The sequence below is a fragment of the Magnolia sinica genome, chromosome 4 (genome assembly GCF_029962835.1).
Source record: "Magnolia sinica isolate HGM2019 chromosome 4, MsV1, whole genome shotgun sequence".
Lineage (NCBI taxonomy): Eukaryota > Viridiplantae > Streptophyta > Magnoliopsida > Magnoliales > Magnoliaceae > Magnolia > Magnolia sinica.
Window position 1 is genome coordinate 77,179,273 of NC_080576.1, and position 14,142 is coordinate 77,193,414.

Here is a 14,142-nt window from a genome sequence, read left to right on the forward strand (position 1 = left end):
TTTAGGCTTAGGTTAGGGAGTTGAGATTAGGATTAGGTGTAAGTTTAGGTTTAAGGATTTGAGAATACATTAGGTTTTAGGTTTAAGTTTAAGTTATAGGGTATAGGTGTAGGTTTAGGTTTAGGTTATAAGTTATAGGTTTAGGGAATTGAGAATAGGTTAAGGTTTAGGTTTAGGAAATCGAGTTCAAGTTAAGGTTTAGGTTTAGGAAATCGAGTTCGGGTTTGGGTTTAGGATTTCGGGTTCGAGATCAGGTTTAGGTTTGGGTTTTCAAGTTTAGGTTTAGGTTAGGGAGTTGAGATTAGGATTAGGTGTAGGTTTAGGTTTAGGGATTTGCGAATACATTTTTATTTTAGGTTTAGGTTTAGGTTATATGTTATAGGTTTAGGTTTAGGTTTAGGTTAAGGTTAAGGTTTAGGTTTAGGTTTACGTTATAAGCTATAGGTTTCGGGAATTGAGAATAGGTTAAGGTTTAGGTTTAGGGAATTGATTTAGGTTTAGGTTAGGGAGTTGAGATTAGGATTATGTGTAGGTTTAGGTTTAGGGATTTGAGAATACATTTAGGTTTTAGGTTTTAGGTTTGGGTTTAGGTTATAGGTTATAGGTTTAGGTTAAGATTTAGGTTTAGGTTATAAGCTATAAGTTTAGGGAATTTAGAGTGGGTTAAGGTTTAGTTTTAGGAAATCGGGTTCGGGTTTGGGATCGGGTTTAGGTTTAGGTTTTCAAGTTTATGTTTAGGTTAGGGAGTTGAGATTAGGATTAGGTGTAGGTTTAGGTTTAGGGATTTGAGAATACATTTAGGTTTTAGGTTTAGGTTTAGGTTAAGGTTTACGTTTAGCTTTAGGTTTAGGTTATAAGCTATAGGTTTAGGGAATTGAGAATAGGTTAAGGTTTAGGTTTAGGAAATCGGGTTCGGGATCGGGTTTAGGTTTGGGTTTTCAAGTTTAAGTTTAGAATTAGGTTAGGGAGTTGAGATTAGGATTAGGTATAAGTTTAGGTTTAGGTTTAGGTTAGGGAGTTGAGATTAGGATTAGGTGTAAGTTTAGGTTTAGGGATTTGAGAATACATTGAAGTTTAGTTTAGGAAATCGGGTTCAGGTTCGAGATCGGGTTTACACTTGGGTTTTACGTTATAGGTTTATGTTATAGGTTATAAGTGTAGGTTTAGGTTTAGGTTTTAGGTTTAGGTTATAGGTTTAGGTTTAGGTTATAGGTTAAAGGTTTCGGGATTTGAGAATAGGTTTAGGTTATTGGTTTAAGTTTAGGTTTAGGGATTTGAGAATAGGTTTAGGTTATAGGTTTAGGTTTAGGTTTAGGTTTAGGTTAAGGTTATATGTTAAGGTTAAGGTTATAGGTTTAAGTTTAGGTTTAGGTTAAGGTTATAGGTTTAGGTTTAGGTTAGGTTATAGGTTTGTGGTTAAGGTTTAGGTTATAGTTATAGGTTTACAGAATCAAGAATAGGTTAAGGTTTAGGTTTAGGAAATTGGGTTCAAGTTCGAGATCGGGTTTAGGTTTGGGTTTTCAAGTTTAGGTTTAGGTTTAGGTTAGGGAATTGAAATTAGGATTAGGTGTATGTTTAGATTTAGGGATTTGAGAATACATTTAGGTTTTAGGTTTAGGTTTAGGTTTTAGGTTTTCGGTTAAGATTTAGGTTTTAGGTTTAAGTTAAGGTTAGGTTATAGGTTATAGGTTAGTGTTTTAGGTCATAGGTTTGGTTTAGGTAAAGGTTATAGATTTAGGTTTAGGTTTATATTATAAGCTATAGGTTTAGGGAATTGAGAATAGGTTAAGGTTTATGTTTAGGAAATCGGGTTCGGGTTTAGGTTTGGGTTTTCAAGTTTAGGTTTAGGTTTAGGTTAGGGAGTTGAGATTAGAATTAGGTGTAGGTTTAGGTTTAGGAATTTGAGAATACAGTTAGGTTTTAGGTTTAGGTTTAGGTTTTAGGTTATAGGTTAAGGTTTAGGTTTTAGGTTTAGGTTAAGGTTAGGTTATAGGTTATAAGTTTAGGTTATAGGTTATACGTTAAGGTTTTAGGTCATAGGTTTTGGTTTAGGTTAAAAGTTATAGGTTTAGTTTTAGGTTAGGTTAGGTTAAGGTTTAGGGAATTAAGTTTAGGTTATAGGTTAAGGTTGTAGGTTAAGGTTATAGCTTAAGGTTTAGGTTATAGGTTAAGATTTAAGTTTAGGTTTAGGTTTAGGTTATAGGTTTTGGGATTTGAGAATAGGTTTAGGTATAAGTATAGGTTTAGGTTATGGTGTAGGTTACGGTTTAGGGAATTGAGTTTAGGCTATAGGTTTAGGTTATAGGTTATAGGTTATAGGTTATGGGATTTGAGAATAGGTTTAGGTTGTAAGTATAGGTTGAGGTTTAGGGATTTGAGAATACATTTACGTTTTAGGTTTAGGTTTTACATTTAGGTTAAGGTTACGGGTTTAGGTTATAAGTGTAAGTTATAGGTTTCGGTTTAGGTTAGGTTATAGGTTAAGGTTGAGGGAATTAAGTTTAGGTTATAGGTTGTAGGTTATAGGTTTAGTTTAAGGTTATAGGTTAAGGTCATAGGTTATAGGTTTACATTTAGGTTTAGGAATTCAGGTTCAGGTTCGGGTTCAGGTTATACGTTTGGCTTAAGGTGTAGGTTTAAGTGAAGTGAATTAATTTTAGGTTATAGGTTTAAGTTTAGGTTTAGGTTTAGGCTAGGGGTTTAGGGATTCAGATTCGGGTTCAGGATCGGGTTTAGGTTTAGGTTAGGGAGGTGAGATTAAGATTAGGTGTAAGTTTAAGTTTAGGGATTTGAGATTAGGATTAGGTGTAGGTTTAGGTTTAGAGATTTGAAAATAGGTTTAGGTTATAAGTTTAGGTTTAGATTTAGGTTTAGGTTATAGGTTTAGGTTAAGGTTATAGGTTAAGGTTAAGGTTATAGGTTTAGGTTTAGGTTTAGGTAAAGGTTATAGGTTTAGGTTTAGGTTAGGTTATAGGTTTTTGGTTAAGGTTTAGGTTATAGTTATAAGTTTTGGAATTTGAGAATAAGTTTAGGTTATAAGTATAGGTTTAGGTTAGGTTATAGGTTACAGTTTAGGGAATTGAGTTTAGGTTATAGGTTCAGGTTATAGGTTATAGGTTTAGGTTAAGGTTATAGGTTTTGGGATTTGAGAATAGGTTTAGGTTATAAGTATAGGTTTAGGTTAGGTTGTAGGTTAAAGTTTAGGGAATTGAGTTTACGTTATAAGTTTAGGTTATAGGTTATAGGTTTAGGTTAAGGTTTAGGTTTTAGTTATAGGTTTTGGGATTTGAGAATAAGTTTAGGTTATAGGTTAAGGGTGTTGTCCCTGCAAATACAGATATAAACACGGCCTGCTCCAATTGGCCAGGCCCTTCCAATGCTGTCCATAGGAAATGGACAGCTTCATCATGGTCATAACAGCGGTTCCCACCTTCCAGAGACCCCCGCTCAACATCCGGATAGCTCCGACGCACATCCGGGTCTGCTCCATCAATTTTGAGTAAATACATAAACACGGCCTGTTCAATTGGTCAGGCCACTTCAATGTTGTCCATAGGAAATGAACAGCTTCATCATGGTCATAACAGTGATTCCCACCTTCCAGGGACCCCCGCTCATCTGAATAGCTCCAACGCACATCCGGGTCTGCTCCATTAATTTCAAGCAAATACATAAACACGACTTGTCCAAATGGTTAGGCCCCTCCAATGCTTTCCATAGGAAATGGACAGCTTCATCATGGTCATAATAGCGGTTCCCACCTTCTAGGGACCCCCGCTCAAAATCCAGATAGCTCCGACGCACATCCGGGTCTACTCCATCAATTTCGATCTAATACATTTAAAAACAATATAAATATATCTAAAAGCTTCTGGATACCTGGGGAAGGTCTCCCATATTTGTATTGTTGGTTACTCATCCCTTTGTCTACAAGCCACAATATAACTGGGAATCAATATAAGGAATAAGAAAAAATGAATTTACCTATACACATCATTAAATGTTTCCCTATAAGGAGGTGATATTATATCTTTGATAGCCATAACCTGTATGACAGAGAAAAATGTAACCGATACAATCTGTTACAATTCAAATGAGAAAAAAGATTTTTGGCCGCACCGATATTCTAGTACATTACGAACAGCTACCTACGTACCCAAAAAGTCAGATTGGGATCAAGCCACTACATAGTTCTTTTTAATTAAGCCACCGATGTTTCCCCACTCTCACCTCTCTATCTCTCTCTTGAAGCAAAAAAGAAGAAAAAAAAAATCTCTTTTATGTTTTTTCAATCCATCTTCCATTTTCTTCTTAACAAGAAAATCCATATTTACTAATATTCTCATTTTTCTATTTTTCAAAAGAATGAGTTCGGACTCTAAAAGCGTCGGCTCCAACACTCGTACTTTCAGCCCAAACCCTAACCAAGGACTCTAAAATTACCAAGTACTCATAAACATTCATTGCAAGCATTTTCTGTCTATGTGCATGATGACCATACTGTTAAGATCAATCCTCTTATTTTCATTTACAGAAACTAATGGATGACAAATTATGTGTAACATACAGAGATGGTTCAGCCACTTGTGCAATTAGAGAAGGTTCAAAAGGACATACATATTTGAAAGACGGATTTTGGGTGCAGCAATGGCGACGGTGTTCCAATTTGAGGCTTTTTGGGTGCGGTTTCACTGCCACTTTTCTTCGTTGTCGAGCCCCAATCACAGACTTCTGGATTTGGCTGATAAAATATATGAAAAGATTCAACCCCACAAAAGAAGATGAAAAACAATCCATGAATGATAGAGCAATGCAATTGCCTGATCGCGAGTGCAACTGTTCAGGTTGGCCTAGTTCTTCGATGGGCCACGCACGTATGCATATGTCAATGGTTCATGATCAGACTATCCTGATAATACACGATCGACAAAGATACCCATAGCGGCCCACTCGAAGATTAGCCTAGATGTCACTCATGTGCTACTTTGATGTTGACAGTCTGTAGTCATTAGAAATAGCAAACTTGAAGAAACAAAACAGAGCAAAGCCTCAAATTTGAAAGAAGGATTTGTTACTATGGATTTGTTTTGTTGGGTTCTTCATCTAATATCTTTGTTCTACTCTTTAATGTCTTTAATGGACTATTTCAGGCATAATATACATCTATGCTATATATAAGAGAGCAACTCTAGAAATTGAAATTTGTAACTAGCCCACCATTTGTTAATTCCATTTCTAATGCAGGTCAGCCTAAGCAACATCTTCTTGCAACTGGATGGAGTGTGTAAGTGCAAAGAGGCTTGTTGTAGTTGATTCGGTCCTTTTTCATCTAGTATGCTCGTTCAGATCCTCATGCCACCATTCTTATGCATGCAGCATTTCAACCTGCCATGTCATATATAATTTGCATCTAACACTAAAATATATTGGTTTCATCATCAGGAATGAAAGAATTAGTTAATCCTGGGAATCTGGCATGCTAATCAGCCACAAACAGTCATGCCTTTGTCATTATATATATAAACTTCTTAAATTGTCTTTCATAAAAAAGAAAAAAGAAAAAAGAAATAGTTACTGACCATATGCACTAGTGGATTTCATGCATGAGGGTTTGTATGTGGATTTCACAGGGTTTGTACTCTCAAGGCAAGGAGTGATGATGTACTCTCCTCCATCTCTTTGAGTGTCCTTAACAGTTGCATCACAATCAAATTTTCACTGGTACAATTTGGAATGTACAAAATAATAGAAAGTGGATTACTGAATCACAATTTCATGTAAAATCTTTCTGCCAGCTCCAGATTCTTGAGGTATTTCAAATCTACCCTATGATTAGAAGCTAGATTTGAAGCAAAGAACATTATGGAATCAGGTCCCAATGTGCACAATGAAAATAACTTAGAAAAGGATGAAGCTTGTGGAAAAAGTTTTTGCAGCTCTAGCAAACCCATTTGTTAGTATTAGATCATTCAAGTGTAAAATATTAAGAAAGTTTTTTTAGTGTAGTACATGTGAATTAAAACTGCACTAACAGTAAACTGTTAACTATAAGAGGAACTAAGGCAATGGTAATTAAACGATAAACAAAAAATAACGAAAAAAAGATAGATCTTATCCAAATAAGTGTGTTGGCATGTGTGACAAGCAAGGATATTTGGTTGAAATAGAATATAGGAGTTTTGTAACATTGCTAGACAGGTCACAGATTCTAACAAGGTTGCGAGTACAAAGGAACATACCAACAAAAAAGTAAGATTAAGATATATATTTAAATAAAGTGGGTGGACATAATCATCAACAACATTTAGTTCACAAAACCGCCATAGCAAGGTGTCCAGTTCTATGTATTGTAGGACTTTGGTGGTACACTTAAGGCCTTTCCCATAGGAAAAATTCAAGAAAGGTGTGAGTTTTAATCATATCAGCCCTATGAAAAGGTAAAAATCTCATCAATTTCAAGAAAGGAAGAAAAAAAAAAAAAACAAATCAAAAACAAGGAAATTAGATCAATCCATCTACATAGAGTGGTAAATAGAGGCAAAAATCACGAAAAAAGATGTGAAATATTATCATTTTGGCATGCGAAATAAGGAGAAAATTAAATTTATTAAGAATGCCATTATTTTAGTAAGAAAATAAATTTATTTCAGTTTGATAACCATTGACGGTTACTTTGAACAATTTCAAGAAAAAACAAAGCACCTGAGGAAATGTATCTTCCGGTGTATAGCCCTTGGCTTTCATTCTTTCTAATAAAATTTTGGTTATATATATATATATATATATATATATATATAAAATCATCTCCAAGAATACAAGAACTGCCCCACCATTTGTCCTCTTCAACAACTGGTTATTCTACTATCAAGTCTTCATTGCTTTGTTTTCACCCAAAATGCCCGAAGGTCAGCCAAAGATTAGGCCTGATGGCCACCAACACAACATGAACATACTTTTAAGAATGAAATATGTAGAAAAAGATATGCACAACCCTACCTAATTAGTGGATGCATAAATAATCGTCTATCTTGGTTAAAGGGAGGAATTTGCTTCTGACTCAGGCACTTGACTGTGAATGCAGAAATCTTTTACATGCTGCGTTGTCCCAGAATGCACCCAGGAAATCTCTGTTGTTGGGAGAGTCCTACAAATTTGATAAAAAGCATAGTAAGGGAATGCCAAGAGAGGAAAAATGAAGAAGATAAGTACAAACATTGACACACAATTACAAACTAACTAGATCTCACCAAACCAAGGTTGCTTAATTTGAAAAAAATGAGTTTAAATGTCTAAATATGTAGAAATGACTAGAATACAATTCTGAACCAACATTTACAAACTTGCAAATACAAACACATGCTCATATCTATAGTTCAAATTATAAATTAGTGCTGTTGGCTCCAATTATACATGATTACTATAATATGAAAGCTAAGCAGGTTGGTAATCCATTCATGTAGCCAAAAGACTGAAAATACTAGAAATTTTCATCTTGAGTCAACTGACAAATAAAACAATGAAAGAAAAACAAATTTCTTTGGTTGAAATGATAATGCAGCCAATAATTTGATTACAGCCACTAGTTGCAGTCATACAATAATAGTTCCAACTATCAATGACTTTAACCCGAAGATAGCCAGTCAATAACATAGATCCCACTGCTTCGACCTAAAGAAAACTTATGGCTAGCTACAACTGAAATACCTGCTTGTGACACTTGACATACATTTTCAGGCTCACCATTGGCCTTTGTAGCGGCTTGCACCAAGGCAACAACAACTTCATGAAATTTAAGAGTTTGCATTTGTTCAGAGGTGCTTTGTGCCCCTTTATAAGGAGTCCACTAAACTTTTTAGAGGGAACAGATTCCTTAACACCATTCATCTTAGGTGCAATGTGTACGCATTTGATGCTTTAGGACAATGTAAACTGCCAACTGCTGGGGCTGGAATGGCATGCACTGGCATCACAGAAAAAAAATAAAATCACGGAACTCATCATAACATTTTAAATCCCATATTGCAGCAGCTTATAACTCACTAATATTATCAATAAAAGAAATCACGGAACTCGTCATAACATTTTAAACATGGGACTATAACCAAGACAAACATCATCCATAAAAATCAACTTTGCCTAAAACTGCAATATCATGAATGCCCAATAAACAGAAACATAAAAAATAATGACAAAATTCGCATAATCCCAATTTCAACATACAGGTGTCCGCGAATCAAAGGTTAGGATTGTTCAACTCATCCCAATCTTGGGACTATGAGTAAGCGATTGTGTGGTTAATACACGCCAACTGCACAATTTTTGAGTTCCCGCATATCAAGCGCCTTGATCCAGCCAGTGCAATTGGGCCACCATTGCCAAGGAGAAATCACCAACTAATACCTTATATTTAAGGTACCATGTTCTTTTATCTTCCGCTGTCATGTTGCTTTTGTGTAACATTAAAGACATGCACAAGGAGTGCGGCATTCATAAATATCACCTGGGATGAAAATGAGTTTGGTCCATTCATATGGTGGCATGGTCTTACTCAAATTCTATGCAAATGGTTCTTCCAATCTTAGAATTTTTGGTGCACAGACCATGAACATTTTGATGGTATCACCTTTTAAACATGGAGATGTTCTGACAAACTGGGCCATAAAGCTCAGATGTGGAAAATCATCACCACAGACAAATCAAAGAAAAACATGAAAAGATGGCATCTTTACAACAAATTCCAGGGAAAAAGGAACTCTAATGGTATACATGCTGATGTACTATGTTTTGGTGACTAGACATGTGACGTACAAAACTATCATCAATGATCCTACGTAGATTGTCCTGATTATAACACTGAAGCACAATGAAAGATAATTGAATACATACTGATATGTTTTTGGGCAAGGAATTGAACCCATTTTTTGAAGCTTTAAGCAGGTATTGCAATTAGCTTCAAGACTTCTGTGAATATGACAGAGAAAAGCAAAGAATAGTAAATCATGAAGGTCATTACCAACATGACGTGAAAGCAATTGTATTTCATAAACACCTACCCTTTAATTGGTTCCAATCAACAAGCCTTCACATATCCACTTTCTCATTATCCTATAAATGTTATCATCAACAAACTATAATTGATTTTCTACTAAAAAGAAAAAAGAAAAAAAAAAAAGATTGAGAAAGAAATCATGACCTGCTCCTCTCACTGCACTAGTGTTGTCACCCTTTTACTCCACTGTGTATCCACCAACTTGACACAATTACACTTTCCTATCACTATTTTCACTTCACAACACCATACTTTTTAACTAATAATTTTTTTAAAAAAAAAAAAAAAAAGACCCAACTCAGCTGGGTCTCAGTTCAATTGATGGTGGGAACCATCACATAGAATCAAGATCCATGTTCCCACATATATGGGATCATGTGTGTGAGATTAGAAAATGCCAGCAATCCAAGCTTTTGCCTTTTCTCGCTCAGTGTGGACCACTATCATGTTCATTTCTTTTATGTCTATCGAATAGCTAGAAATTTCATCTTAGGTAGTTCTCTAACAACTGTAGGGATCAAAGGAAGTATGGCAGCCCTGTAACGTCTCAGAAAAATCCGTACAAAGACCCGAGTACCACCTCAAGCAGAAATCACCCAGGACCAAAAACCTTTAGAAATTAGGTTAAAGTTAGCAAGTGCTGAACTAGAGTGCTTGTGAAATTAGCACTAATCACTTTAAATATGATCTGCAAGACCCAAAACGTGCAGAATCATTGACGCTACGTTACCCTGAAATCTAGAATCCGTCCTTAAACCTAGTTGCTCTCGGGAGCATCTTGAAACTTCGTATCGGACTTGTACCGCACGTTGAAAGTCCGATTACCCTGAAACTATACGGATATGACCGCATTACTGGACTTGACAACCACGTCGGAAATCAAGTCCTAACTATGTTTAGAAATGCACAACATGAGCCTGGAGCGAAGAGTATGAGAAACGTGAAAATATTTAGAAATAAAATCCGAATTTAAGTAATCTGAGTTGTGTCGCTTGCAGGCCAAATATAAGGATTCAGACCGTCATAATCTGACCCAAATACACCCTCGAATCAAGAGAAATGTCTCACACATGTCGGTGTACTTGTGACCCTGATCGAGTGACCGTGACCGTTGAACTGGAACTGGTCCGCCACGGCTGATCTGTAAATCCGATCAGAACGAAAACTCAGCCTGACCTAGATCCATGGTTAGGGAGCTTAAGTCCGACCGCACGTGGAAAAGGGGCCACCAGAAGTGCTCCGTTGGACCAGAATGATCCGTATTTGGATATAACCTAAGTATACCTTGGCCCTAGGGCCATTTCCATCAAACCTGGGCCTATATAAGGACCTTAAACCCTCTCTCTCTCTCACCTCATACGAATTTGAGAAAACCCTAGGAGAGAGAGAAGAGAAAAGAGAAAGGAAAAGACAGGAAGTGAGAGAGTGAGTTGGAAGTTCTTCCTGAGATTCGATCTCGTTAGTCCACGCATTTAGCCACCCCCTCTGTATCGCAAATCAAGCGATTCCGACAACATACTTGGGTAAGAAAACTTAACCCTAATCTGTTTTAGGGTTTCAGATAGTGTAAGTTATGAAATAGCTAACCTAATTTATGTTATAGGTTGCCAATCTGCCGTAGACAAAGACTTGACTTTAAAACTAAGTTCGTTACGAGTCTACCGGCGAAAGGTGCAGGCTATAAACGTATAGGTTATGGTTTTCAAGGCTTTCAATGTCAGTTAATGGTTTATTACTGATGTGGGTGTTATTTCACATGCCAAATGCGATGTTTGTTTCGCGTTTCAGATATGTATGAATTATGTAGAGTTTAGTGTATTCCATGTATTTCTAGAAAAGACCGTATACGTATGGAATTTGAAACTACGTTTGCCATGATTAATTGTCGTGTGATTATGCTAGTTGCATGTGTAACAACTCCTTGATGAAAGGATTTGCCCTAATACGTGCTATCACCAACATACGTCATGTATGTTAGAATATGTAGTCTAAATGTTTGTAGAAATGTCTAAATGAACAAGCATGTAATAAATTATATGTTATATGGGCGTTGAGGAGAGATTCTCAACTATCTTAACGATGTGTATGATTTCCTCCATGTAACTTACATTCTTTGTCTGTTTCACTTAAGACTGCATATGTGCGAATTCATGTTTTAGTTGAAATCTATCAAATGCTCACATGCTTGTATGATTGGAATTGTTGATCCATTACTGTTTTGATTAGCTTGTATAATTATCTGCTATAATTGAATGTGTCTGAGACTACGAAATAGTCTAGGCAATCGGTAACAGGCACTGAATAGGTGGCTGAGGTTGTCTCGCCACATAGGGCGTGTTCGATGAACCCGAGTCGTACCTTGGTTGTCGGCAGTGGTTAGGCCACACAGAGTGCTTACACACTTCATGTCGGTCAATTCAACGTGCGCTCGTACTAGTCAAGCTCGTCAAGTAACCCGATTGACCTGATATATGTTCACCACGTATGGACGCTACTGTTTGAATCTAAGGTACCAAACTCACCAGTTAAAATCCTTTAAACCTTAGCACCTCGATCCGCTAAGACTAATGAGCCGGGCATAGTGGTATGGGCCACTGTGGTCGAGCTGTCGGCCTACACTAGGGTGACGAGCCTCCCCATAGTGACCAGTGAGCAACACAGTCTCGTGAGCCGAATATGGTGGTATGGGACACTGTATTCGAGCTGTCGGCCTACACTGATAAGGTGATTAGCCCTTTGTAGTGACCTCGAGCGTACCCTAAGACTGCGTAGAGGCGACAAGCCCTTACGTAGCAATAAGAGTACATTAGGCCTGCACTGATAAGGTGACAAGCCCTTTGCAGCGACCTAGAACCACAACATCGTATGAGAATTGCTAGGATTGACGACCCTAGAATGGATCATTGTTTGGGAATTGATATAACGGAGGTACCTTAGCTTCCCAATCCTGCTGTATGAAAAGGACTAATAAGAACTTGGTAATCATGTTCATGCACCACATTGCATGTGTCGTTTGGCGATGTGTAGAGAGCACAAGAAAGTGACTGACATGCGCGACCGTTAAATGAAGATCGCTGAGGGAGTACAGGTGAGGGCATACATCATTTATTCATACCATCCTGAATTAATCAGAGTATCTAGGGATGTTCGATTGTATTGTTTTATCATTACTACTTGACTGAATTGATAACATGTTAACATTTGCTTTATTGTTCCACTAAGTTGATCACTCACTCCCACTTTACAGGACGATGTCTTGAACACCAACCAGACTCTGTTGTAGGTTCAAACGATGGCGCAGCCTGCGAGGCGGAGCCGGACTTTGAGGATGATGAGGAGGCATTCTCATATATGCACTATTCAGGCGGGTTTACATAGACCACTCTAATCGGCAGGGGCTTCAGGGTTATACTTGTAGTGGACTGATACATTTTTGATATTTTACATTTTGAAACAATACATGTAATTATTGACCTGACAATGCACACATACTTTGGGGACTTATACTGATTTGTAATCTTATATATATTCGTTTCAGTCTTCCGCTTGCATATTACAATTGTTCCTGAATTATGTTTTGCTGATTTGGCTTAATCTTAGGCATGTTTTATACACTAATACAGACAACATTTAATCATCATTAAATATGTTGTATAAGTGATGTGTTGAAACTCGGGAGTTGGACTTTTACTTGACCCCCGATTTTCAAGGCGTTACAAGCCCCTTCATTCAAAGTTGGTAAATAGAAAATTCATACCTTGGCAAAATAAACAGAGGAATGATATGATGCACAACCCACATCCTTGCACAACATACAAGGATTTTCAGTTTTGACAACCATATAATTCCTCCAAACTCACGATCTTTAGTTGTGACCTAGGCTAAGTTCCTCTCTCTCTCTCTCTCTCTCTCTCTCTCTCTCTCTCTCAAGTTGTTTATTTTATTTTTATTTTTTTAAATATAACTACTTAACAAGATAAACAGATACATAATAAAATGCAGAATCTGCATCTTTGCACAACATACATGGACTTTTAGTTCTGACAAGTAGGGCCTATGGTTTTGTATGGCCCAAACCTTGCTCTGTTGCATGCCATTGTGAATGGATCATGACCCAAAAGACTTCCAGATTAGAAGATCCCAGTGACCAATCATGAGACTTTTTTTTGTCTTTTTTCAGTTTGAATTCGATGATTGTTGCCTCTCTCTTCTTAACCATCAATACATATCAAGAAATCAAAAGGTGAAAATGTCCTATTGAATATATATCTGGTACACAGCTCATCAATGGCAGGATGCAGCAAATAATATTCCGGATTACCAAAAATTGAGTCCCACCTGATAGAAATGGAAACCATGCATCATATAATTCCTCATGAGCAATATCATCCCGTTTTCAAATTGACCAAACAACCCCAACAACCGACTCTCTTACAGTATTGATCACAAAACTCTGACAAATAACACAAACCATCCAGTTTCTGTCAATCAGTCGCAACAAACAAACATTTCCATATTCAGGCCCGTCTCAACCGAGTCAGATTTCGCATGCCAAGTCCTCTTTTGTTCATCCTCTTCCCAATTCAAACGCAACCAGTCCGAGACGAGTCAGATCACCATACCTATTGGGGGCCCACCATCAGTTATAATGATGATCAAAACCCTTGACCAAGTAGGTTCTAGAAAGATTTCATCAGTGGGCAAGTTCTGCCCAAACTTCCCTTTTCTAATGGTCCCGATCTCTCCTTTTGAGTGAGAAAGAGAGAGAGATGGTTCCTTTTATTAGAGAAAACATCCATTCTATGAGAAAAGCTAAGGCATACATCATAGTGGGGCCACATAAAACACATCATGGTGGGTCCGATCGGCGAGGAAAGAGAAGCTCACCTATTTGAAGAAGCTGCTCGATGGCGATGGAAGATGCCGCTGCTTGAAAATGGGAGAAGCTCCTGAGGGCTGAGATGCACTGTTTGAAAATGGAAAAGAGCAAATGGCGCTCGCGGGTTAGGATGCGCTGCTTGAAAATGGAAAAGAGAAAATGGCGCTTGCAATTCCTCTTCTAAATAAGATAAAACCTTTGCAATCCGGAACAG

General features: G+C 37.2%; 3 long non-coding RNA genes across 5 annotated transcripts; 1 reads left to right on the top strand and 2 right to left on the bottom strand.

The window, feature by feature from the left end:
• Positions 1-3,839: 3,839 nt before the first annotated feature.
• Positions 3,840-9,326, bottom strand: LOC131243253 (uncharacterized). Of its 2 annotated transcripts, XR_009169968.1 has the most exons (4): positions 9,054-9,326; positions 8,887-8,961; positions 3,985-4,046; positions 3,840-3,927 (listed from the first exon to the last, which is right to left on the bottom strand). It is a non-coding gene; the product is annotated as an uncharacterized LOC131243253 (long non-coding RNA). The 2 variants fall into 2 exon arrangements; XR_009169969.1 differs by lacking the exon at positions 3,840-3,927 and having other exon boundaries at positions 3,939-4,046.
• On the top strand, positions 4,358-5,489 carry LOC131243252 (uncharacterized). Its single transcript, XR_009169967.1, has 4 exons — positions 4,358-4,446; positions 4,570-4,680; positions 5,245-5,332; positions 5,443-5,489. It is a non-coding gene; the product is annotated as an uncharacterized LOC131243252 (long non-coding RNA).
• Positions 4,647-7,134, bottom strand: LOC131243251 (uncharacterized). Of its 2 annotated transcripts, XR_009169965.1 has the most exons (4): positions 6,997-7,134; positions 5,580-5,688; positions 5,218-5,385; positions 4,647-4,741 (listed from the first exon to the last, which is right to left on the bottom strand). It is a non-coding gene; the product is annotated as an uncharacterized LOC131243251 (long non-coding RNA). The 2 variants fall into 2 exon arrangements; XR_009169966.1 differs by lacking the exon at positions 5,580-5,688 and having other exon boundaries at positions 6,997-7,102.
• Positions 9,327-14,142: the final 4,816 nt, after the last annotated feature.